The following is a 26,262-nucleotide window of genomic DNA, read 5'->3' as shown; positions in this document are numbered from 1 at the left end:
CAACAAGATGCCAATGCAATGCAGTAGGAAAGTGTTTTGAACAAATGGTATTCAAATAGCCAGATATCTACACTGAAAAAATGAATCTTGACTTCTATCTCATATCATACACAAAATATAATTAATCATAGACCTAAATATAAAAGTTAAAATTAAAACACTTGTAGGAGAAAACATTTATATGACTTTGATGTAGATAAAGATTTTTTTAGACAGGGCACAAAAAAGTGTGCCATTAAAATATACAAAAATTCAACTTCATCAAGATGAAAGACTGTGCCCATCAAGAGAGACCAATAAGAAAATGGAAAATTTGGGGCGCCTGGGTGGCTCAGTCGGTTAAGTGTCCGACTTTGGCTCAGGTCATGATCTTGCAGTCTGTGAGTTCGAGCCCCACATCGGGCTCTGCTGACAGCTCAGAGCCTGGAGCCTGCTTTGGATTCTGCGTCTCCCTCTCTCTCTGCCCTTCCCCAACTCATGCTCTCTCTCTCTCTCTCTCTCTCTCTGTCAAAAATAAATAAACATTAAAAAAAATTTTTTTTTAAGAAAAAGGAAAAGTTAGCCACAGAATGGGAGAAAATATTAGTAATGCATGTATCTGACAAAATACTCATATTCAGAACATTTAAATGTCCATAAACCAAGACTAGAAAGGTAACCCAATGTTTAAAAAAAAAAGTGCAGGAGGACAACTGAATAGGTATATCACAAAGGAATGTATAAAATGGCCAATAAGCACACAAACAAAAAAGTGTTCAACATCATTAGTCATTATAAAATGGCCAATTAAACACACTATGAGATACCACTTCACACCCACGTGAATGGCTAAAATTTAAAACTGACAATATCAATGTTATACAAGCATTTGGAAAACTATTGAGCAATTTCTTATGTTACCTACCCTAGGACCCATTAGTTTCGCTCTTAAGATTTATATAAGATTGTCTGTAGCAACTTCATTCATAAAAGCCAAACTTTGGGGCAGGGAGGCTCTAAATGTCCATCAATGGGAGGATGGATAAGCAAATTGTGGCATTCATAAAATGGAATACTACTCAGCAAAAAAGAGAGAGAGAGAACAAATGTATACAACAATAAAGGTGAATCTCAAAAACATATTGAATCAAGGATGTCAGAATAAATCAAGTCCATTCTGTAAGATTTCATTCACATCAAGTTCAAGAACAGGAAGAGCAAATCTCTGGTGATAAAAATCAGAAAGTAGCTGCCACTGGGTGAAAGGACTGTTTGGAAAGAGGCACAAGCAAATATTCTGCCGTGTTGGGAATGTTTTCTACCCTGATTGGAGCCATAGTTACCTGGGCACATCATTTTTCACAACTCATCAAACTGTATACTTAGGATCTGCAAATTTGACTATATGTAAATTAGATCCCATTACAGAAATATATGTTTATTTTTAAAAGGATGCAGAAGAAGAAATAAATGCCGTTTAAAACTTACAATTTCTATCCTTGTGCTACTTTATAGCAACCATTTTCAAACTTAAAGCTTTACTGACTCTTTTATAAATACCATTTTTAGCTTTATATTACTCCTACACTTCATTAATGCCAATTTGATTTTTTCCTTTCAGTGCTTAACAATTCTCTAGCTAAGCATCTTCCACAACATGCATCATGCACACAGTGCACTAAATGAGAGAAACTGAATATTCCTAACCCCAATTACATGGTGTAAAAATAGAGGCCTTGTTATTGACTATGGGAACTATGTGAACAAATTAAACATGGCTTAATAGTGCAGAGGAAAAAGGAAGCAACGGTTAGAGCTTAATAAGGTGATCCATGGAGTTCATTAGCATGGAGTGGAATTTATCAGAAGAGGTTTTCAGAACCTAATTAATTAAACCCCCATCAAATAGATGCATTCGATTAATATGATCCCATTCTGAGTTTAAACATCAACACTAATTAACCCCATAATTTATATATTTCCCAGCCATGTGAGGAACATTAGTCACATTAATCAAAAAAAAAATCACAATATTAATGAAAATAAATTGAGTAGCCAGTGTAAATGAGATGATGTGACCTTTTGGCCTATCCCGTTTTAAATTCACTTTTATAAATGGACAATATAGAGAAATGTTGGGTGACAGAATGTTGCAGAGGAAAAATTTTAAAATTAGGAAATATATGTTCTATACTCAGCTTTGTCACTAACATAGCTCATGACTTCATTAAGCCACCTGGAGATTTTGTTTTGGATAACAAAATACACAACATCTCTGTTTTTCTTGGTTTACCTAAGAAGTAGGCTTTTGAGGAATCTGGTGCCATCCATGAGTCCGGTTCTTTATGGATGCCCTGATTATTCGTGGCTGCTGTCAGAAAATTACTGATTCATGGCCTATCTTGAGATGCAAGTTCTTTTAAAAATGCAAACCATTCCCTTCTAGAAATACAAACTGTTTTCTTTCAGAAATGTTTCCTTTTGGGACGCCTCAGTGGTTCAGTCGGTTAAGCATCCAACTAGATTTCAGCTCAGGTCATGATCTCATGGTGGGTGGTGAGATCAACCCGTGTGTCAGGCTCAGCACTGAACATGGAGACTGCTTAAGATTCTATCTCTTTCTCCCTCTCTTTCTGCCCCTCCCATGAGCTCACTTGCTCTCTTTCTCTCTCTCTCTCTCTCTCTCAAAAATAAATAAATAAATAAATAAATAAATAAATAAATAAATAAATAAAATAAAATAAAATAAAAAATATTTTCTTTTTCCAGAAGGAGGAAAACTAAATTTATTAAGTAGGTCAGAGCTAGACTGAGGGCAAAATGGCAGGATTGCTTCTTCCTCCAGTAAGAATCCAAAGACATGCTCAAGTCCCAGTTGAGCCATGTACTGGTTTAATTTGGGCAAGCCCTTTGTCACTGGTAAAGTCAGTTTTCTAATCTGTTAGGAGAAGATAATATTAATGCTGTAGGGTAACTCTCAAACAGTTAAAAATATGATAGGAAAATATAAAACAAACGTGTGTTTAAAATTTTTATTCAACGCATTCATTAATGAGACAGCCACTATGATTGGTTCAAAGGACAGTACAAGGAAGAGAAATATATTTAGTCACTCAAAGGGATGCCAAAATAAATTTCCTTATAGATGCAAAACTGGTTAATACCCTACAAGGCAATAAATGGTAATATTTGGTGTTATCCCTTTTCACCGCAGGGAAATCAATTGCATCTCTCCTGGACAAGATTTATTTACATCCCAGTGGAGAGGGATTATTTACATTCCTCACAGACAAGAATCATTTGCAATGCTATTCATTTTTTACAAGTTAATTTCTATCCCTACAGAGCTGTAAAATAGCCTAGTTCAAGAGCCAGCAAGACAAACTACTGCCCATGAGTCAAATCCAGCCCACAGCTTGTTTTTGTACAGCTCACAAGATAAGCATAGCTTTTACATTTTTAAAAAGCTGTTTTTAAAAAGCAAGGAAGAAGAAGAATATTCAACAGTTAATGTATATGTTCAACAAAGTCCTAAATATTTAGCATCTAGTGCTTTCCAGAAGTTTTCTGACCCCTGGCCTTGTCAACAGGCTACATCCTTGTAGACTTAGATAATCCCTGGAGGATTTGCTAGCCAATGTTTGTGTTGTAGTGAAAGAAAACCATCCTCCCTTTCGCCTATTTTCAAGTTTTGGATAATTTCCTTGACACTATCTTCTATGCCGACCTACAAGACTGCTATAAAATCAGCTTAGCTAATGAAGAAAACTCTAGAGTGTCATACATGTATAAAGGGGTGCTGTACCTTAAGTGAAGGGTTGGTGGTTTTCAGAAGTAAACCTTCAGGGTATGACAAGTTCATAATGGCATCCACCCAAGGTGGCCTCTCCAAAGATATTTGGAAACCCTGAAGTAAGATGTGTTTGCCTCCATGAATTCTTCTCCACTGTGTCATCTGCAAAACCACTAGGTTTTATAAGAAAATCTGCACTTTTGTCCTCTAGCATTGACTCCTAAATCATTAAGAATACTGGGCCTTTTACTGAGTTTGTATTTTTTTTTTAACTATTCAACTGCTTTCATAATGACAGCACTGTCCTCTCTCCCCCACAGCCCAGTCACATGCCATCATGACCACCGTGGTATATTAAACTTTTTCCCATGCCAACCAAGGCTTCCTGAAGCTATTAATATGTTTTTTAATAAATGAGGGTGATTAATAAAATCAAGCAACTCTCTCTGCTTGCCCATTCCAAAATAAAACTCCTACTGATAATATATGAAAATCCATTCCAGCTTTATGAAATATACCATTTATCTCCGTTAGTTGGTTTACTAGTATCTATTGACCTCCCACTGCGTCTGAAACATTCTGTCATATATTTTAGCACATAGAAAAACAGGAAGATCCCATCCATGCCCCTAAGAAGCTCAAGATCTATTTTGAGAAATGCAAAACATAGATCAACAGGGGCAAACCCATGAAATGCAAAATCCAAAGTATGGTGAAGTCAGCAAGGGTGATATCCTACCATTTGGAATCAAATAGTTCATGTACGTAATTCCACGAAATAGTCAAAGAGACATTTTCCATTTTGTAAGTATCTTTGCAAACATTAGTTACCACCATGAAAAATCAGGATATTTCAGATCAAACAGAGAATTACTGTTTTTCTTAAAAAGGTCCAATGAGCTGACAAATCCAGACGGACATGGTCATATGTCAACAATCAACTAGATTCTTTTTTTCTTTTTTTTTTTTAAATCAACTAGTTTCTTATTCTCAGAGGATGGAAGAGGGAATCAGCAGCATAGCATCACCTAGGAGTTTGTTAGAAATACAGAATCTCAGACTGGACAGCTACATTCAAAAGAATGAAACTAGACCACTTTCTTACACCATACACAAAAATAAACTCAAAATGGATCAAGGACCTAAATGTGAGACCTGAAAACATAAAAATCCTAGAAGAGAGCACGGGCAGTGATGCCTCTGACATCGGCTGTAGCAACATTTTTTTAGATATCCAAAGGCAAGTGATATGATAGCAAAAATAAAGTATTAGGACTTCATTAAAATTTTAAAAACTTCTGCACAGCAAAACTAAAAGGAAACCTACAGAATGCTAGACATATCTGATAAAGGGCTAGTATCCAAAATATATAAAGAATTTATACAACTCAACACCCAAAAAACAAATAATGAACGTAGAAAATGGGCAGAACAAATGAACAGACATTTCTCCAAAGAAGACATCCAGATGGCCAACAGACACAGGAGAAGATACTCAATATCACTCACCATCAGGGAAATGCAAATCAAAACTATAATGAGATATCACCACACCCTGTCAAAAGGGCTAAAATCAACAACACAAGACAGAAGTGTTGGCAAAAATGTGGAGAAAAGGAACCCTCACGCTCTGTTGGTGGGAATGCAAATCCATGCAGCCACTGTGGAAAATGGTATGAGGGTTCTTCAAAAGTTAAAAATAGAACTAACCTACAATCCAGTAAGTGCATTACTAGGTATCTACCCAAAAAATACAAAAACACTAATTCAAAGATGTGTGTATGTATATATGTATATATATGTACATATATACATATATATATTTAAATAAATTAAACATATATAAACACATATATTATATAATTGAATAAAATATTCCATTATATATATATATATATATACATATATAGAATGTACATATATGTATATATATAATGGAATATTTTATTCCATACATTATATATGTATATATATATAATGGAATATTTTATTCACCCATAAAAAGAATGAATTCTTGCCATTTACAACAACATGGATGGAGCTAGAGAGTATAATGCTAAGTGAAATAAGTGAATCAGAGAAAGACAAATATCATATGATTTCACTCATGTGGAATTTAAGAAACAAAACAAATAAGCAAAGGAAAAAAGACAGAGAGAGAGAGAGAGAGAGAGAGAGAGAGACAAAGCAAGAAAGACTCTTAACGATAGAGAACAAACTGATGGTTACCAGAAGGGACATAGGTAAGGGGATGGGTGAAATAGGTGAAAAGGATTAAGAGTACACTTATGTTGATGAGCACTGAGTAATGTGTAGAACTGTTGAATCACTAAATTATACACCTGAAACTAAATAGAACACTGTACATTAACTGGAATCAAAATTAATTCCAGCCTCTCTCCTCCAGTGCAAAATTATAGCCCCAAAGACAAGGTGCCCAGGTACATTGTAGGCGTTCAATAATGAGAGCATGGATGTAATAACAAGTAAACCAATGAGTGGAGGAATGTCCTATTAAAGCCAGAACTTCAAGTGACAAATATATATTTGCCACCAGGTACTGTGCTAGGCCACGGGGACACAAGGGAAATAAGACATCATTCTTACTCTCAAGGAGTTCCCAATACATCTGGCGACCCTGAGAGATAAGCCGTAATTGCAACACAAGAGAATGTGGGCTACAACAGAAGTGTAACTGTTATCTATGGCTTTAATAATGCTGCATACCAAACAACCACAAAACCTCAGTGGCATGCTATAGTTATTACTTATTGATCACAAATCCAGGGTGGTCTGCCAAGGGACTGTTGTTCTTGGCTTGGCTTGATTACATACCTGGGAGCCGATGCTCTTAGCTGTACTGACTGGCTCACCTCCATGTGGCTCTCATTCTCCAGCAGACTGGCCTGGGCATTTTCATGGTAATGGCAGATATGCACGTTTTTATAACTACAAAATGCTTAAATTTTATTTTTTCTTTAGATAAGGCAAAAACATTTTCCCAAGAAAATAATGCAATTTTGCACAAAGACCAAAGGAACTATATCTGTCTTGTAATTTTGGTTTGTTTTCCAATATATGAACTGCCAACATTGCCTCTTCACCTGGCAGCGCTTCTCGGTGATGCCCTTGGCTTTGAACCTCAGAGCAGGCCGCAGGCATGGCATGAGACAATTTGAAAGAAATGACTCACTGCTGTGCCAGACTATGGGAACTGACCAACTGGAACTGACCTTCAAAATCCTACCAGGAACGTGAAGAATACTTGGAGTTTCGTTGTGGAATGACTCAGAACCAGCAGAGACACTCAGTGGCTTCGTCAAGTCTTTCTATTATGTCCACTACCATCTCGTTGGCCAAAGGAAATAGCATGATACATTCAGAAACAAAGGACAAGCAAACATAGCCCCTTCTCGAGGGGAAGGGCTTCAAAGTCACATGGCAGAGGGTGTGGACAGAGGAAGAGAAAGAACTGGCCCGTTTTTGTAACCCACCATAAGAGGTATGAAAAAAAGGGCTGCAAACAAAAGCACAGGAAAATAATTTTGGAAGCTTTTCCATTCCACAATTCCAAGATCGTTTTTTCTAAATACTATCTAAACCAGAAAGCACACTGCCATTCAGAGCCATAGAAAAATAACAAATAGAACTTACTGAGCCCTTTCAGTGTATCAGGCCCTGTGCTAGACTCTGCACATGGGCCAACTCATCTCTTCCTCCCCAACGACTCTAAGACGTGTATGATTACTCCAGTTATACATGAAGAAACTAAGGTTCAGCGAAGTTTGATAACTTGCTCAAGGCTGCACACCCAGGATTCAAACACTCTGGAGCCCTGGTTCTCCTCAGCTACCACACAGAAATTAAAGTTATGCCCATCGCTTTGTCCTTCTTTTTCTTGCTGAGAGAGGCTATGTAATGGTTTTCAAATATAGATCATTTCTGGCCAAATGTAGAGTCCCAAGAATTAAAATTTCAATAAGTGAACCACCAGGAGTAAATTATAGTACAGGTCAGCCATGAAATTGCAGTGTGTATATTTAGGGCTGTTGTATACAAACAGACAAAGCCTATTTGTTTTCTTTTTCTGCAATATTGAATTTTTAAATTGCTTCCTTGGTTCAAAATGTTCTGATGCCATTTGTGTTGTGTCAGTTGCAAAACAAATTCAAGTAATCCTGAAGAATGTAATGATCATGTGTCAACCAAAGACGAGGGCTGTGGTTTTGCATGGTATGAATAATGCATTTTTAATGAAAACATTTCACTTCTCAAGTTTGAAAACTGGAGCCTAAGTATTCCCTCCTATCAAATTATTTTGTTCTGGGCAGGCATTTGCCTGACTTTGCTTGTAACTTCAAGACACAGGAAAGGAAGAAATCGAGTCCGTAGACACGAGCATTCGGGGTCACTTGGTGTTGAGTTGCCATCAGAGAAAACTTTCTCACTCTAAGGAATTAGATTCTCACGTGGTGCGACCCATTTGCTGTCTCTCCTGAAATACACAATTTTCCATCTGTTCCAGAAGTTGGCTTCTATCAATGTCTGGTGTGGAGTAAAAAGCTCAAAAAATCAAATGAAGCCTTGCCTCAGCAATCCTGTCAAATTCCCTAGTGGAACTTCTAAAGTGGCCCACTTTTCAAAGTGACATAACAAGCAATGAGCCATTTAGTGATTCAGCTGGAAATACAAAGGCCAGGCTGTTTATCCTTAAGCATTTTCATAAAGAAAAGAAAAGAAAAAACAAACGGCAAGGAGAGAAGAGAAATACAACTTTTTCGTATGATCTACATCAGGAATGGAAAAGGCTTCATTTCAAATGACAGCTCCGGTCAAGTAGTGGTTCTGCCTCGAGTGCTATGTTGAGAAGAACTTTGAGGTCACATAGGGACCTAATGGGATCTGTGTAGCAATCAGTTAGTAATGTCTCTCTCCTTGCGCAAAGAGACATGGCAGCCCATGTGCCATCTGGGCTTCGTTCCTCCAAAAGTCATAGTTGCTTCAACATTCATTCATCTAGAGTTATCCAGTATGTTTCATTATATACAGACAACAGAGTAACTATTTTAATGCTCAGCATAACTGATGGCATTAAGGAAATGAGTTGATATCAGCATCTTTCCACAATGGGCCACTACCTAGAAAAGTGATCTAGGGTTTTTCTCTACATAACAACATAAGAAACCTATAATATGCTTAAATTTTTTAAATTCATTTATTTTTAAGAGAGAGAGACAGAGCATGAGTTGGGGAGGGGCAGAGAGAGAAGGACACAGAATCTCAAGCAGACTCCAGGCTCTGAGCTGTCAGCACAGAGAGCAACGGGAGGCTCAAACTCATGAGCTGTGAGATCATGACCTGAGCAGAAGTTGGATGCCTAACCGACAGAGCCACCCAGGTGCCCCAATATGCTTACATTTTTATTCTTCACATTCCAGCTCCATAAAGTAGGCTTCACCTAATAGGATTTCTCTTTAGAAATAAAGAGTTGCTCTTTCCTATTCTTTCCCCATAGTTTAGAAATCGAGGGTTAAAAAATGACTATGTGGCTACGTCTTTTCTGCAGTCCCTGAATCAGATCAGCGGCTTTCTGCTGGACACGTGGTCAGACAATACTGAGAGCTTTGTTCAATAAAAGCAACGTAACCCCGGAGCATGACTCCAAGGACCACAACAGATCGTTAAGTAGAAATTAACTGCTTTTTCTTGTCTGGTACCTCATTAAAGTTCAAAAATAATTGTTGTTCGTACTAGTTAGCGCTTATTGTACATCTCTCCTTATCACCTTGTAGTACCTGGGTGAGAGAAACAGCCTTATTGATTGATGTCAGCAGACATGTGGGAACAAATGATACTTTGTTCATTACATAAAGGTTGGCCCACACAATGGTGCACCTGCCATGGCGGAACAGGGCAGCCCTTGGCTTAGCCCACGTCTAAGCAGGAAAAGATAGGAAACCCATTTCTCTTTTCTCTCTTCTTTTCATATCTTTCTTTTCTTTCCGTTCTTGTTGTGTGTTCTTCCCTTGCATTTTCATTTTCAACTTTCCTCACCCTTTGTTTCTGTTCAACTTTTCTTTCTGCCTTCTTTTTCTTTACTTTTTGCTTTGACTCTTACCTTCCTCTTCTCCTTTTTCTGTCTACACCATTACTTATTTCTAGCCATTGAGACTGTGAGTTCAACATCCATCGAGAGTGCTTTTTCACATGGTGGCACATTTCATGTGGTCATGGTAAAGCTCCTATCAGGTCCTTTGAAGAGAAGGGATTTGTGACGTGTTTGGGGGGGGGGGCATGGGGACGAAAGTGGATGCAGCCAACCGCTGAGCTGGTGCTGCTATTGCTTAAAGACAGTAAAAGAAAATTCTGCTCCTAACAGTCCTAAAGGTTCATGCAAAATAATGTGATAAACCGTGGCACTGGGAAGATTTAGATGGCAAATAATTTTAATCCATATTCTAGTTCTTTTTTATTATTAGATTCATAGGATTTGGGGGGAAACGTGCCATTCCTTGGTTGCGGCCAATTTTGCCCTGATTCTCAGCTTGCCCCACACCCTGCGCTGCTCACCTCAGATAGGCAGCGGAGGGAAGGCTCAGTGGGCTCCGTGGGCCTGCGGTTTAAATCAGTGGTTGGTCATGGCTAAGAGCCTCAGAGCTGAAACTTCAGTAGAGCCCTCAAAGTACTTCAGCCCTGCTCTGTGATAGATGCTTCTTTCTTGTTTTCCCACTGAGTCCTCAGTCCCTATATACCCCATCTGACTTTCCTGAGAGAAAGATTTATTATAAAACCTGGATCTGTGTTTCATTTATTATTTAAAAAGTCGCCTTTCTCAAGGGCTTACAGATATCAAGATTTTTGCATAAACTAATCCTGTTTAACTTTCACAACAACCTTCTGAGGTGAGAACCGTTGTTGTTTCCATTTAACAGATATGGAAACTGAAGCCTGGATATGGAACTTATTTGGCCACGGTCACATAGCCAATCCGTCGTGCAGCCGTGACTGAAATTTCGCACAGCAGTTAGCTGCAAAGCCCTCGTTCTTTGTGTCTATACTCCACTGCCTCCTTCAAAAGACTATTGTACAATGACTAACCTCAAGCCCACAGAACCCCACAGACTGGGTACCCAACCTCCAAGGTTCCGCTCAAGTTTCATTTTCTCTATGAAGCCTTTTCTAATGCCCCAGCCTGCCAGGGTCGATCTCCCCACAGACAACTGGTCAGCATGCGTTCACTATTTTGTACTGAAATGTCACTTCCTTTTTCCCATTCTCTCTGTCTCTCCACCTAGACTATGACCTCCTAGAGGGTCAAAACACTTCCACTTCTTATTTTTGTCCAAAAAGGAGAGAGTTTGGCCAGGCAGGCTCTGCATATCAGTGTCATTTGTAAAAAATACAAATGGCCGACACCTGTCCCTGGCTTCCTGAAGTGGCCTCTCTGGGAAGGGCCCAGCGTCTGTATTCTAACCTATATCACTAAGTTCCTCTGAGGCACAGTGAAGCATGTAAACAACTTATCTACAATATCTACAACAGGTTTAAGCAATCTCTTCTCAAAAATGGCTGTAGAGTCCAGTCATAAATATTTCTCATGACCGAACTATGTTTCTCTGCCTCCCATAGCTCCTGATAAAACAATAGGTCTGGGGCGGTTCCTCGTGCCCTCAGGTAACCCAGACCCAAAGTGTACTAGGCCCCTCAAGTTTAAAGGCAGAGTCTGACCCAAGGTTTTTCCATGTTTCCAGGGGAGGTAGAAGGCCAGCCCTATGCTTACATCCTAGGGAAAGTTAAACACCAAATGCTCTGACAGAGGTGTGTGTAAAATGCTCTCTGAGGGAAGGCTCCTCCAAGGAGGCTGAATTGGTTGATGGATAAATAGATGTTGTCAAGTGGGACTGGGGATAGGTAGTGATTGATTTGGGAGGAGATGCAAGAAGGCAAAGAGGGGGACCCAAAAACATCTGCTGTTCTTTGAAGCAACCCTTAAATTGCCATTAATAGAGAATTGGTTATAGCCAATAATATAGCTGTACAGTGGAATACTAGACAGATGGAAAAAATGAATGCAGAACTACAGGTACTAATTTGGAAACACCTCCAAGGTACATTGCTTAAAAAAAATTTTATTCAAGGTACAGAATCACATGAATCGGATGATTCCATATGGACCGAAAAAAGAAAAACCATGGGGGGAGACTGTGTACATACACAGACATTTGTGTTAAGGCAAGAATATTCTGGAAATATACATGAAATGCACTGGGAAGAGTGCCAGAAGGATAGATGGCAAAATAAAGGCAATGTTTCATGATGTGCCCTTTTATACTGATGCAGGTTAATGTGTGTATATTAATTCTCTGTTTAAAAACTCAGGTAAGAGTTTTAAACATATTTTGTTGGTGATCAGATAAAAGGAAAACCAACGTCACTCTACAGAATTGTCTCCTATTCTGGTAAAAAGTGACCCATCACTCAGGTGTTCAAATAGCACCTGGTCAATTGCCAGGCCAGATGGTATAGACAGGGGGAGTGATGGATTCAAGCAAGTTAGTTGGATGAGATGACCTTCTGGGTACCAAACCACCTGAAAACTTGAAGAGCCTATGTGCAAACATCTGGGGGCAGGGCTTGCATCACCAAATTCCACTGAACAAGCCCATCATTGGCACAATAAACTTATTGAATCCAACATCTTATTAAAATGTCTATATTGTGAGAGTCTACTCATCTATAACAAAGCCACATTAATCAAAGATTTAAATGAAGTTAAATTTGTGTCAACAAATACTCTAAAGATCAGAACCATTACTTTCAACACAGGCAGCCAGCACTTACTGCAAATATTTTTCTCGTGTACGTGACTCCTTGGCGTCTGTTGAAAATGGCTTGCCCACTGCCCCTCATTATCTCCCTCCAGCCTAAGGAGCAGTAATCTCCTCATTCCTGCACAACGCCAGGGTGGCATTGCCTTTGTGATGTGATCAGGTAGCTTTCTCAAGAAATTCCCTTTGAGCTCCTCATGGTTAGAAAGAAATTTCCTCTGCTGCCTGAAACCCACTAGTGGGTGTAATTTGTGGCATTATGCCTCACCACCAGGAGGGTGAATGAAGGCAGGAACATTAATCAAATTTGGAAACAACAAAGAAACAGTGGGCTCCGAGTGGATCAGCATATGATTAGCAGCCCACAGTATCAGAGTTTAGAATGTGAAAACCGGAAAACCTTGGGGCTCAGTTGTGTATGTATGAGATTAAAGTGCCAGTCTGCATATCACCCTGAGGGCTTTGACAGCAAATATCACCTCCAAATGCATAATGACAACGCCATTAATTTGCTACTTGTTTGTATTTCCTACCTCTCTATCATGAGCTACAATTTTTCAGAAAACTGTAAATTTATCAAATGTATATAAATTTGATATCATCCCAAGCATGGCACCAATGGCATGGGGGTTTAATAAGTGCTTCTAGCCAATGAGATGTTTGTTGAGCATCTACTATATACAAAGGGCACCCTAGGGATGCATTGTTGGATGTTTCACCAAAATAAGTAATCGCTCTGTGTGGTATTTTTTTTCACCTCTGGGCTTTTCATACAATTCACCCTGCCAGAAACATCCTCAATCTTTCAAGATTCTATTCCTCCTTTAAGACACAGTTAAATCCCTTCCCTTCTGTCCCCAATCCCCCAAAATCTTTCTCCTTTGAGACCCAAGAGTGCTTTGAATGTTCTGAGAGTATTCTTTATGAACATGATTACATAACAGTTCCTTGCATATATTTCTAATTCTCCCTCCCAGAGGTAAGGATTTTATTTGCTTGATCAGTATCTTTCTGCATACAGTACCCAGCACAGAGCCCCATAAACATCATGTTCTTAATTTTTTCTTTAATAAAGAATAGGAACTACCATCTGATAATGTACTGGACTGAAAAGTCCCATCCTCTCCCCCAAAAAACATGTCCACCTAGTCCCCATGAATGTGCTTATTTGGGAAAAGGGTCCTCGTAGGTGTGATTAAGTTAAGGTTCTTGAGGTGAAAGCACCCTGAATTAAAGGTGGGTCCTAATCCAATGACATGTATTCTTTTTTTTAATGTTTATTTATTTTGAGAGAGAGAGGGAGAGAGTACACATACAAGCATGTATGATCAGGGGAGGAGTAAAGAGAGAGGGAGAAAGAGAATCCCAAGCAGGCTCCATGCTGTCAGCACAGAGTCCGACTCAGGGCATGAACTCATGAACCATGAGACCATGACCTGAGCCAAAATCAAAAGTCAGTCAGTCTGACTGAGCCACCCAGGTGTCCCATGTACTCTTACAAGAGACAGAAGAGAAGACAGAGACACAGAAAAGGCGAAGGCCCCAGGAAGTCAGAGGGAGAAATCAGAGAGATCCTGCCATAGCCAAAAGCCTGGAGCGCAACAAACCTGGAAAAGGCAAGATTCTCCCCTAGAATTTCTCGAGAGGATATGGCCTTGCCAACACCATGGCTTCAGACTTCTGCCCTACAAAACTGTGTGAGAATAAACTGCTATTGTTTAAGACTTGACATTTGTGGTAATTTGTTACAGCAGTGATAGGAAACAAATACAGATATGATCTCTGGCTCTAAAGGGATTATTGGGGAGACAGTGACATGCAGAGTTTGTAGAAGGATATTCACACATAAAAAGACAACAGTAAAATCAGGTGTTATTAGGTGCTAGGTGAGTTGCACAGACTTTAGATACCAGGTGCTTGTTCATTCTGTCAACATTGATTGATCACCTTTGATGCTCCAGGCTCTCAGAATTCAGCAGCAAACAAAGTAGGCAGATTTCTAGCCTCACAGAGCTGGGTAGAAACCATCAAACTCAAAAGCCTACAGAGGCCATGCAGGTGATAGAAAGTCATAAGGTAGGGTGAGTATATCTATCATTCACTTTCTCACTTTTGATACAACAGGGATATAGAGAATTATTTCTTTGCTTTAAAAAATATCACCCATGGGCCACCTGGGTGGCTCAGTGGGTTGAGCGTCCGACTTTAGCTCAGGTCGTGATCTCATAATTGGTGGGTTTGAGCCCCACATCGGCCTCTGTGCTGACAGCTCGGAGCCTGGGGCCTGCTTCGGATTCTCTGTCTCCCTCTCTCTCTGCCCCTCCCCAGCTTGTGCTCTCTCTGTCTCAAAAATAAATAAATAAACATTTAAAAATAAATAAGTTTAAAATAAATTTAAAATATCAGCCACAAGAATGATGATAAGGAGCAACCAACAGTCAGACCTCATTTGGTGTCAAAGAGTAGGGACAAGTAGAGACGGTGGAAAACTGCACACACACGTCCCAGCTGAAAGGAAGGTTTCACTCAAGCCCCAAGTGCCACCACATGGAAATGAGACTTCTCTCTTACAGAAACGAGAGCACAGTCTTGCCCGAGTTTTACTCTTAAGAGAAATGAGAATCCCAGGGTGTTTATTTTCCCCCAGGTTTATTGAGAAATACTTAACATACGTCACTACCTAAGTTCAAGGCACACAACATAATGGTTTGACTTCTACATATTGTGAGAGAGAATTTCAGATTTTTTACTGCAATCTCCTTTACGTGAGGCTCGACTGTTTAAAAAATGGCTGTACATGCCAGAAAAGAGACGAATGTACTTGATCCAGCCGTAGTGCCTTCAGGGCCCCTGATTCAGATATTAAATTAGTTCAAAAGATAAAGATCTCCCTATGAACTGTACCAATCAAAGAATGCCTCAGAGCCTGTGAGGCCTGACCTGGGCCTTTAAAAGTAGGGAATATTGTTGGCATGGAAAGGGAGACTATTCCAGTATGTACAAGTCTCTCATTGAATGGGAAGCTACAATCAAACATTCTCACAACATTTCCAAGCCTGAACTGGACATAAAGATGGAAATGTGTAAGGTGCATGCCAGGCAAAGAAGAGACAAATGTGTCAACTGTAAGAAAGGCTGATAAGTGGAGATAAAGCTTGAGTTCAGTCAGGGAAAAACCCCTTATAGTGATCATTTTATGGGCATTATAAAATTCAGACACGTCTTAGAGGGAGAGAGAAGGAAGAGCTAAAGATTCATTTATGCATTTATTTATTTACATGTGTGGGGCATCTGTTAAGTGCCAGGAGTTGAGGATACAGCCCTGACTAAAGCAGGCAAAGCCCCCATCTTCCAACAGCCTCTGTGCCAGTGAGAGAAGAGAGAGAATAACCAAATAAACATGTAAATACATAATACGTCAGTTGTGCAAGCCATGTGAGTGTCTGAGGAGGAGTTCCAGAAAGAGGAAAGAGCCAGTGCAAAGGTCCTGAAGTGAGACTGATCACAGCATGTTGGAGGAACAACATGTGAGGCAGGACTAAGAAGTTCTGTGATCAGGGCACCTGGATGGCTCAGTCGGTTGAGGGTCCGACTTCAGCTCAGGTCACAATCTCACAGCTTGTGAGTTCGAGCCCTGCGTCAGGCTCTGTGCTGACTGCTTGGAGCCTGGAGCCTCCTTCGGATTCTGTGCCTCCCTCTCTCTCTGCCCCAACCCACTCACATTCTGTCTCTGTCTCTCTCAAAAATAAACATCAAAAAAAACCCTTTTTTAAAAAAAGATGTTCTGTGATCATCCCCTCCCCTGTGTTACTCCCATGATTATATACATTTAATGAATTTTGCTGCTGCAATTAAGATTTCCTAATTTAGTTAGGAAGATTATCCACGTGAGCTTAACTTAATCATGAGTGCTTTAAAATTTTTTGTTTGTTTATTTATTTATTTATTTATTTATTTATTTATTTTGAGAGAGAGAGAGACAGTGAGAGAGAGTGGGGGAGGGGCAGAGAGAGAGAGAGGGAGAGAGAGAATCCCAAGTAGACTCCACGCTGTCAGCCCTGAGCCCCACGCAGGCCTCGAACTCATGAACCGTGAGATCATGACCTTAGCCGAAATCAAGAGTCAGACACCCAGATGCCCCCATATGAGGACTTTAAAAACAAGAGAGCTTTCTCTGGTCATCTGCAGAAAGGAAAGTCAGAGAGATTCAAAGCAGGAGAAGGATCCAATACAATCGCTGACTCATAGGATCCCGTGCACGCTTGCTGGCTTAGATGTGGGGGGCACCACATGGCAAAGAATGTGGGTGGCCTCCAGAAGCTGAAAGTGGCCCTCAGCAGACAGCCAGCAAGGAACCGGGGACCTCAGTCCTACAATTGCGAGGAACCGAATTCTGCCAAAAATCTGAATGACTTTGAGAGTAAACTTTTCCCAAGAGCCGTGAGATAAGAGCCCATACCAGCAGGCGAGCTGACTTTGGCCTAAGCAGAAAATGTAACTGAGCCTGCCCATACTTTTGACCTTGAGACCGTGAAGCCATAATAAATAGGGGTATGTTTTGAGCTGCTCCTCTTGCGGCAATTTCCCACACAGCAACAGAAAACTAATAGAAACAGTGAAAAGGCCAACATGGCAGGAGTGTAGTAGCAAAGAGGGCTGACAAGATGAAATGGGAAAAATAGCCAGAGGCCAGATAACACAGACCTCTATGTGCCTTGGCCAGGCCCCTGGACCTCCACAAAATGAGATGGGATGGCCCTGGAGGGTTTGAGTAAAGGGCACATGGCCTTGACCTGCTCCTGAGAGCTCGCCCAGCTAGATGAACGGACATCCACGGAAGGCAAATCTGCTGATGGGGTTCCCGATGACCTCTGGAGGCCCTGGTAAATACTTGATTATAAAATCTTCAGAAGAAGCCAGCAAAACAAATGGAAAACTGCCAGAGAGGTTGAGAGATGGACCATATCAAATACAGCATTAAAGATAGGCCAGCCGGTGAGGAGAGCAATCTATTCGGAGAGATCACACAGGCAGCCTGAAATGCAACCATGCCTCTCACTGTCTTCAACTCTTGCATGCCGTAGGACAAAGGCTCTCAGCAGATATGTTTCTCTAACAAACATATCTGTACCATACAGATCCAGACTCGGGGAATATCTGAAGCTTGCCCCTACGCCATCTGGCAGATGATTAACGTGTGATTAAACCTGATGATTAGCCATGGCCAGGAATCTGATCGCTAATAGTCAGAGACTCAGGGGGCAACTTTTATTGGCAGTTGAGTGCTTTGCCAGAAACTGCCTCCCAGAGGGGGCTGGGGATTGGAAAGATGACTAAGGAGTCCCATGGTGAGAAAAATTAAACTGTAGACCCATGAGATAATAACAGCAATAGAGACAGAGGCAGAGCCTCCCACACGCACACCAAGTCAGAAATACCTCAGGTATAATTAAACCCTAATCCAGAATTTAGCACCTTTTTGTAATAAGAATCTTTACTTGCAATCCTCAGCATTCTGTTGCCTTGGCAAAAAAAAAAAAAAAAAAAAAAATCTCTAAACATTCGGGAGGTTTCTGTCCCATTTTCAAAGAACAACCCTGGTGAAGATGCCTTTAAAAATGTTTTGTAGGGAGGCCTGGGTGACTCAGTAGGTTAAGAGTCCAACTCTGGATTTTGGCTCAGGTCACCATCTCATGGTTCATGAGTTCGAGCCCCATATCAGGCTCTGTGCTGACAGCATGGAACATGCTTGGGATTCTCTCTCTCTGCCCCTCCCCCCATGCACATGCTTTCTCTCTCTCTATTTCTCTCTCAAAATAAAAGAATCTTAAGTAAATAATGTTTTCTATCTTGAGTGACTACCAATGAATCCTCCCTTCTCCAGTAGAATTGGTTCACATCCTCTCTCTGCCTTCCCCCCACCCCATTTTCACTGGCAAATCTGGTGTTGGACCCTCTGTGGGGCCGCAGCTGTGGGAGAGTGCCCCAATAAGAAAGGACCATGATTTCTATGTCATGTGCTGCCTGGGCAGGATGCCTTTGAGTGTCCACTGTCTAGACTGGCAACATTCTGCTTGCCTTTGGTCCTGGTCCCTGGGAAAGGTGGACTCCCACATCAGGTTAACTTCTTGGATTTGGGATTGGTGACTTATGGTTTCTTGACTGATTTCTAATCAGTTTTATCTCAACCACCACTTTATGAGAACTATTTTCTATTTCCATTCTTACCCATATTTGCTTTCTCCTGGCTTCCTGTTCTCTCTTTTCAAGATCTATGGTCAGAGCCCAATGTTGCTAGGAATAAACTAACTAGTAACTCTGGTAGCCTAGGAATACTTGTGATTCAATCACAAAATGTGTTTGTTATGATTTGGACGATAACACTTACAAGGCACTGTGCAGTATGGTTGGCACATGATAAATGTTGAACAAACATTAACCATTTTTAGCAGGAAAACTGGTGGTTGAGTGGAAAAGGGTAAGGATGAAACCCAGAAAGAGTGTGTTCATAGGAGAGGAGACTTAGGTGTGAGAATAGAATTTCAGAATCCTGTTTATACGCAGTGGACCCCCATTTCATGAGGATCAATTCAGCCCTATGTTCAGAGAAACACAGACGTAGCCTTTGAGTTTGCTTAAAGCCATACAAGTTTGAGCATGCTAGTGCTTACTAGCATGCTAGCATACTAGTGATGGAAAACCACTTTAGTCCTTCTTTACCTTTCTCCATCACAGTGATGATGATCACGGTATCTTCCTTCAGTAATTATGTATCATCAGGGCACTGGGTCACCCAGTCAGTTAAGCATCTGACTCTTGATTTCAGCTCAGGTCATGATCTCACAGTGTGTGGGATCGAGCCCCATGGCTGTCAGTGCAGAACCTGCTTGAGATTCTCTCTTTCCCTCTCTCTCTCTGCCCTACCCCTGCTCACACTCTCTCTCTTTAAAAATAAATAAATAGGGGCACCTGGATGGCTCAGTTGGGTAAGCATCCAACTTCAGCTCAGGTCATGATCCCACCATTCACAAGTTCAAGCCCTGTATCCGGCTCTGTGCTGACAGCTCAGAGCCTGGATCCTGCTTCAGATTCTTTGTCTTCCTCTCTCTCTGCCCCTCCCCCATTCGTTCTCTCTCTCTCTCTCTCTCTCTCTGTCAAAAATAAAACATTTAAAAAATTAAAAACAAAACAATACAAAAAACAAAATAAAGAAACATTAAAAAAAGAAAACAAAAAGCCCTCTTTGAAAAGGTGACATTTGAACTTAGTTTTGAGGCAAATGAGAATAAACAAAGGAAGGAAGGAAAAGGAGTAAAGCAGAAGGGAGGCCTGTGGTAGGCAGAATGACAGTAATCATTGGCTGCTATACACCAGCCCCTTTCCAAGTCATCCCATCTGACCCCACAACTCTGAGAGGAAGGTACAATTTTTCCAGGCAATAACCGAGGCTCAAAGAGCTCAAATAAATCGCCCGAGGCAAGTGACAATGCTGACTAATACCGAGTCGCATCAGCGTCTAGCTGTGGTGCACAGCTTTGTTTTGGAAACCCAAGGTCAGAGCGAGGTGATGGACCAGAACCAGAAGAACAAAAAAGACAAGACTTCCGGGCCAGGGGGAAAGGCCAGCAGCCACTAGGACTGATTTCAAAGGGCTCTATAAAAGAGAATTGTAATAATCCTCACTGTACTCTCAGCGATGAGTGCCAAGCGCTGCTAAGCCTTCCAGGAGCAGCTCTCGTGTCCTCTTCCCATCTCCCCTTAAGGCAATCGGCGCTGCACCCCTGCTTTGTGGATGAATAAGGGGATGGAACACCCCCTCCCCCACACAGACCAAGTGGAACCCCGATTTCAATCTGGGATGCTGGCTGCCCAGGCGAGTAATGAGGGAGACTTAAAACCATGTCAGAGGAGCACTGACCAGAACACGGTTGACCTGGAGGAAAGAGTGCAACAGAGGCAGGCATAGGACAGTGCAAGTATTTGGAGGGTTATTGCTTAGGGAGGCTGGGTTAGATCTGTTGACCTCAGAAAACAGAACTCAGATCAGTGGTTGCAGTGCAGGCTGCCAGCACCCCACTCAGATACCCCTTCCCAGGCCAGTCCTCTCAAAGCCAAGTTGCTGGGAATGCTAGTGACACATTCTCACAGCGGCACCCTTTTCTGAAGAATTAGCACGGGGATGTACCCCAAAGCAACGGAATGTTTGCTCTGACTCAGCTACTGCTTCCCAACCGAATTTTGACACATATAATGACTGTCTGAAAATCCAGCGCCCCTCTTCGTACAGCTCGCTTTTAATAATAACTACAGCGCAAAACACTGATCTGGAAACAAAATGAATTCCACGGTATCCTGATTCTCCCCAGCAAGCAGACACAGGTAATGGAGCACTCAAAAAATACCATTTGGGAGTTTCTCCCTGCCGGTATTTTATTTAATCCTTGGGGCTTTCCCTCCCTTGGATAATTAACAAGTCGGTGATTTCTAGTCTCTTTGCACACCTAATATTTGCCTCCTTGGTTGCATCAAGGAAAGATGGAGGGAAAAAGCAAGGATGTCTGACTGTAGCAAAAAGCAGTTGAAAAAAACATTAAGCCAAGATCAAATATTTATGCTTCAGCTAGCTAGCTAACTGATTGTAATATCAAAGGATAATAAATCATTTGAAAATGGGGAGAAAAAGCGATCAATGCGAATAGTATAATTTGCCTTTCACCAGGAGCTCTTGATTTTTGTTGGTGTTGTTCATCTAACAGTGATATTTTCTGAATTCTCTTTTTTCTCATTTAAAAATACTTTCCATTTCCCTCCCCCTGACCACTCGGATGTGCAGTGTGATCACAAGAGCTTTTGTGAAGGAGGTATTGGGTTCCATATTCTCTACACTGGGAAAAGGAGCATGTGTAGTTTCCTTTAGCTCTTGTCTTTTTCAGTGACTCGTGCTGTTGTTCCATGATTAAGAAATTGATTGAACTTTGAGAGACCGGAGCATTTCAAAGAACGGCCTTGTTCAAATTACAGATTTCAGGAAATGAGGCTTAGGAGAAACATTAACAGCTGCCGACTCACCAGTATTTTTCATCCCCAGCCACCCCTTCCTCCCTCCCAAGCCTAAATGGGCACCAGGTAATAAACTAACTGCAGATAACAGAAGAAACAATTTGATGCTCTTGACCATTAGTGTTTTCTAAAAATCTACCTTTTTAGTATTTGAAACAGTGCCATTCATCTTGCTGTATTTTTTAAATTTGTATTATGTACTTCAATTACAAAACCTTCCTAGGAAAGTCTGCAACAAGGTCATCCTTGGAAGATAAATTGCCCTATGATTCATCACCAGACTGTGAAATGACCTGATCCTTAGCGCTTAAGGAATTTGGTCCTCCTGATGTTTAGAATTTATTTGTAAAAGCTTTATTGAGATAAAATCCACATACCCATACAATTCACCCATTTGAAGTACACAATTCAGTGGTTTTTACTACATTCACAGAGTTGACTTCCTTTTGAGTAACCACAATTCTGTTGTTTTAAAATGGTCTTTATGGAGGAAAAGCCATAGAGAAAATCTGAAAGACCGTCTAAACTCAAGAATTTTGAACTCAAAGAATCAACTGCTACTTTTCTTCCACCCTGTGGCTCCTTTCTTTGTACATGTTTAATTTTATTTTTGGACACACTTATTGGGCCCTTTCCACCACCAAGTCCTCCATACCTAGCGTTAGTACAGAGGTACTTTATTTAGCTGAAAGATGCACGTTGGCTCTGGGAAGCATAGTTGGGATTTTGCTGCTAGAAAATAAAACCTCTGCTTCCTTTGGTTTTCCTTACAGACATTTTTGGGCACAGCTCATTGCAGACTGATCTTTATGACTTCATTACTTGCTCAAGGCAAGTGATTTATTATTAGTAGCACCAATATAAATTCATAGAGGAAAAATCTTTATAAAATATCAATGAACCAAGTTTTACTTTTTACACTTTGTGCTGCCTGGGTGCATATGATGTGCATGCACATACACACACACACACACACACACACACACATTCAGTTGTTCACAGCATGGCTCATGGGTCTGAATCTGTTGCTTTTTTCCTTTTATAAGAGGAGATAATTAAATGTCAACACTCATTGTCCAGGCGATTCCTGTACACTGTTCCTTCTCACTCCAGGCTTCCTGAAATTCTTGGAGGAGTAAGTCCTGGGAAACTGTACTTTAAGCAAATTTTCAGGGTGCCCAGGTGGCTCAGTTGGTTGGGCAGCCGACTTCAGCTCAGGTCATGATCTCGCAGTCCATGAGTTTGAGCCCCACGTCGGGCTCTGTTGACAGCTCAGAGCCTGGAGCCTGGTTCCGATTCTGTGTGTCTGTCTCTTTCTGCCCCTCCCCTGCTCACTCTGTCTCTATCTCTTAAAAATAAACATTAAAATTAAAAAAAATAAACAAATTCTCCAGGTGATTCTGATGGCCCAACATTGGGAACCAAGACTACTCTGTCACATACCAAAAACTAGATATTCAATGCAAGCAGTGGATGGCTTTATGGCTGATATTAAGGGAGACTGATGCACCAGAATTAAATCCTCAGCTGCTAGAATCTGAATGTTTGTGTCTTCCCAAAATTCATATGTTGAAGTTCTGATTCCCGAGGTGATTGTATTACAAGGTGAGGCTTTTGGATGTTGATTAGGACATGAGAGTGGAGCCCTCATAAATGGGATTAGAGACTTTGTAAAAGAGGCCCCACCTTGGAGCCCTTAGGTGCTTCATTTGGTTAAGCAGTTAAGCATTGACTCTTGATTTCAACTCAGGTCACCCTATCATAGTTCATAATTTCAAGCCTCACACTGGGCTCTGAGCATTGGACAGCTGCAGAGACTGGTTAGGATTCCCTCTCCCTCTCTCTCTGTCCCTCCCAAGCTTACTATCTCTCTCTCTCTCTCTCAAAATAAATAAATAAACATTAAAAAAAAAAAAAAAAGAGGCTCCACCTCTGCCCTTCTCCAGACATCCCTCACCTTTCCTAGCATGTAAGGACACAGCGGGAAGGCACCATCTTGGACCAGGAAGTGGGCTCTCACCAAAACCTGACCATGCTCCTACCTCGAGCTTGGAGAAGCAAGTTTCTGTTGTTCCTATGCCACCCAGTCTGTGGTATTTGTTACAGCGGCCCCGACACACTAATATACTAACTCTTCTGAAGTCGGACGGCAGCGAAATCGACAGGTATCTGTTTTATGTCTTCTCTATGCCACATTCAGGGACTAAATATAAACAAGACTTGACCCCTGTGACTCATAGGAATCTGGACATGTAAACCAATAAATTACAACAAAGTATTAAAAGTAAAAAATCTGTATGTTACAAAGCCAATGGGGAAAACTTTTAAAAACCACCTTCGGGTTTCCTGTATCTCCTCTTTCTTTTATCTGACCTCCCATTCCCCACCCAAACAGAAGTCCCACACACATCATACACACACACACACACACACACACACACACACACCACATATACACATGTACACACACCCCCCATATACTCCCCACTCACACATCACACACAAAGGGCTGCCAGATTTAGCAGACTAAATATAGGATGCCAATTAAAGTAGACTTTCAGATAAACATATTTGGGACATATTTCCACTAAAAAGAAATTCATTATTTATCTGAAATTCTGATTTAACCGAGGGACCTGTCTTTTACTTGGCAACTCCTCACACCTCTTTCTCTCTCTGCCTCTGTCTCTCTCCCACTCTTTCTTTGAGACACGCACACACAAACACACACACACACACCCCTCTACTCTACTTTCACGTAGATCTTCTATACTGCTGAAAATCCCCACAAGAGACTTTGGAGTCACTATCTTTTTTACCTCTCTATATTTTTTGCTTGAATTTTCATAACACATCTATTGCATTTGAAATGAAAAATAAAAACATTGTTTAGAAATTGCTAAATGCATATGTAGTCCCATTAAGCCATCAACATTCCTAGGAATATGCCCCTGCTCACCAAGTTCATGGTCCACTACAGACAATGTCTTGTTTCTGGGAAACTGTGGGAGCTTCAGAAATGGAAGAGCATAGGTCTAGTAAAGAGGGCAGCTAGGAATGGGCACTGGTGAAAGCAACCAGGAGGGCCCTTGGCATGGAGACTGCTAAATGCATTGGTTGTGTTTTTAAATGGCAAAACCTACTACAAACCAGGACAGCTACATTTGGCTGTGTGGTACATGCACTGTAATCGTGGCCAGCCCAAGGCCAAAGGGGCTGTGCTTTGCTTGCCCTTCCCCCACATCCAAATGCTATCTTTTTCTAATTTATATAAAGGCCCCATGGAGGTTAACAACCGCCTCAGCAAGTTAGCATTAGGAGAAATTGTTACATGCTAGCCAGGGTGCTAACTGGCTTGAATCACCATTCCCTGTTACAGAAGGAACAGCACTCCAGGAAATTCGTAGCACTGGCAGGAAACATGGGCACTTGCCTAGTGCATACAATGGAAGCTGTCACCCCCTCCCTAGCCTGGCTTCCTCACACTGAGCTCCTGAGGGAGGGGGAGGATTGTGTTTGTCAAAGGTGGCCGTACTATGCTCTTCTACAATGTGACTCTCCAACCTGAAATCCTGGTAGGGTTCCATGGGCTTCAACCAATACAGTACCTCAGAGTTGACACAGATGGCTTTGGAGGCTAGGTCAGCAGGTGAGACAGCTCCATCTCTGAGCCATCCTACTCTGGGCACTAGATGTGCAAGAATGAACCTTCAGGAGACTCCTGCTCCTTTCACTGGCATCACCACAACCTTTGAGTCTTCCCAACTGGGACCCCAACATCCCAGAATATTGACATGCCACTTCCACTGTGCCTTGTGTGATCTCCTGACCCACAGAATCCATGGGTATGAGTCACTCTATGTGCTGCAGTAACTTGTTACATAACTTTAGCACCTAGAACAACAGAACGAAATGCCACCTCACCTACGCACCCGGGGAGGGCCAATAAATTCTGTCAAAGTCTAGAGACAAAGTGGTATAATCAAGGCCACCTGCAATGTCCTGAAATCAATCAGATGGGCTGATTCCCTCCCCAGCCTAAACAGTATTTCAAGCCCATGCAATCACACCAAGACAGAAAGTGCTGGACATAAAGACTCAGCAAAAGTGGCTTTCCTCTCTCATTATTGCCTGCCAGAAGCCATGCTAATTTACATCAAGACTTTCCCACCCTGCTCCTAACCTCTGGGAAAGTTTGGTTCCTTCAATACTGTCAACAGCCCTGGACCTCCTCAGCAAAGTGGCAGGACAGAAAACTTTGCAGGTACCATTTTAGGGCAACTGTTCCTGAAGGAGAGGGAGAGTTTGATGCCCTTTAGTGCTCTTCCCTGGAAAGAAATTTTAAAAGCTGTAGTTCTAGTCCATCACAAAATTCTCTTGGGCCTTTTTTGGCATAGAAAGTAAAAGCTTCTCTGTAATATGTATAAGAACATACCTGAGAACAGATATAACAAGCAAGCATGATTTTTAAATGAAGGGGAGCTCAGCAGACGGTTTGCGAACATTAAGAATTTTCTTACTTTGTGTGGGCAGATTTGCAGCCCATATCCAGGAAAAGACACAGAAAGCTTAGGAAACCCCACAAAAAGACTGTTAGAAACT

The sequence above is a fragment of the Panthera tigris genome, chromosome A2 (assembly GCF_018350195.1).
Source record: "Panthera tigris isolate Pti1 chromosome A2, P.tigris_Pti1_mat1.1, whole genome shotgun sequence".
NCBI classification, from domain to species: Eukaryota; Metazoa; Chordata; class Mammalia; order Carnivora; family Felidae; genus Panthera; species Panthera tigris.
Note: the sequence above shows the minus strand (reverse complement) of the source record.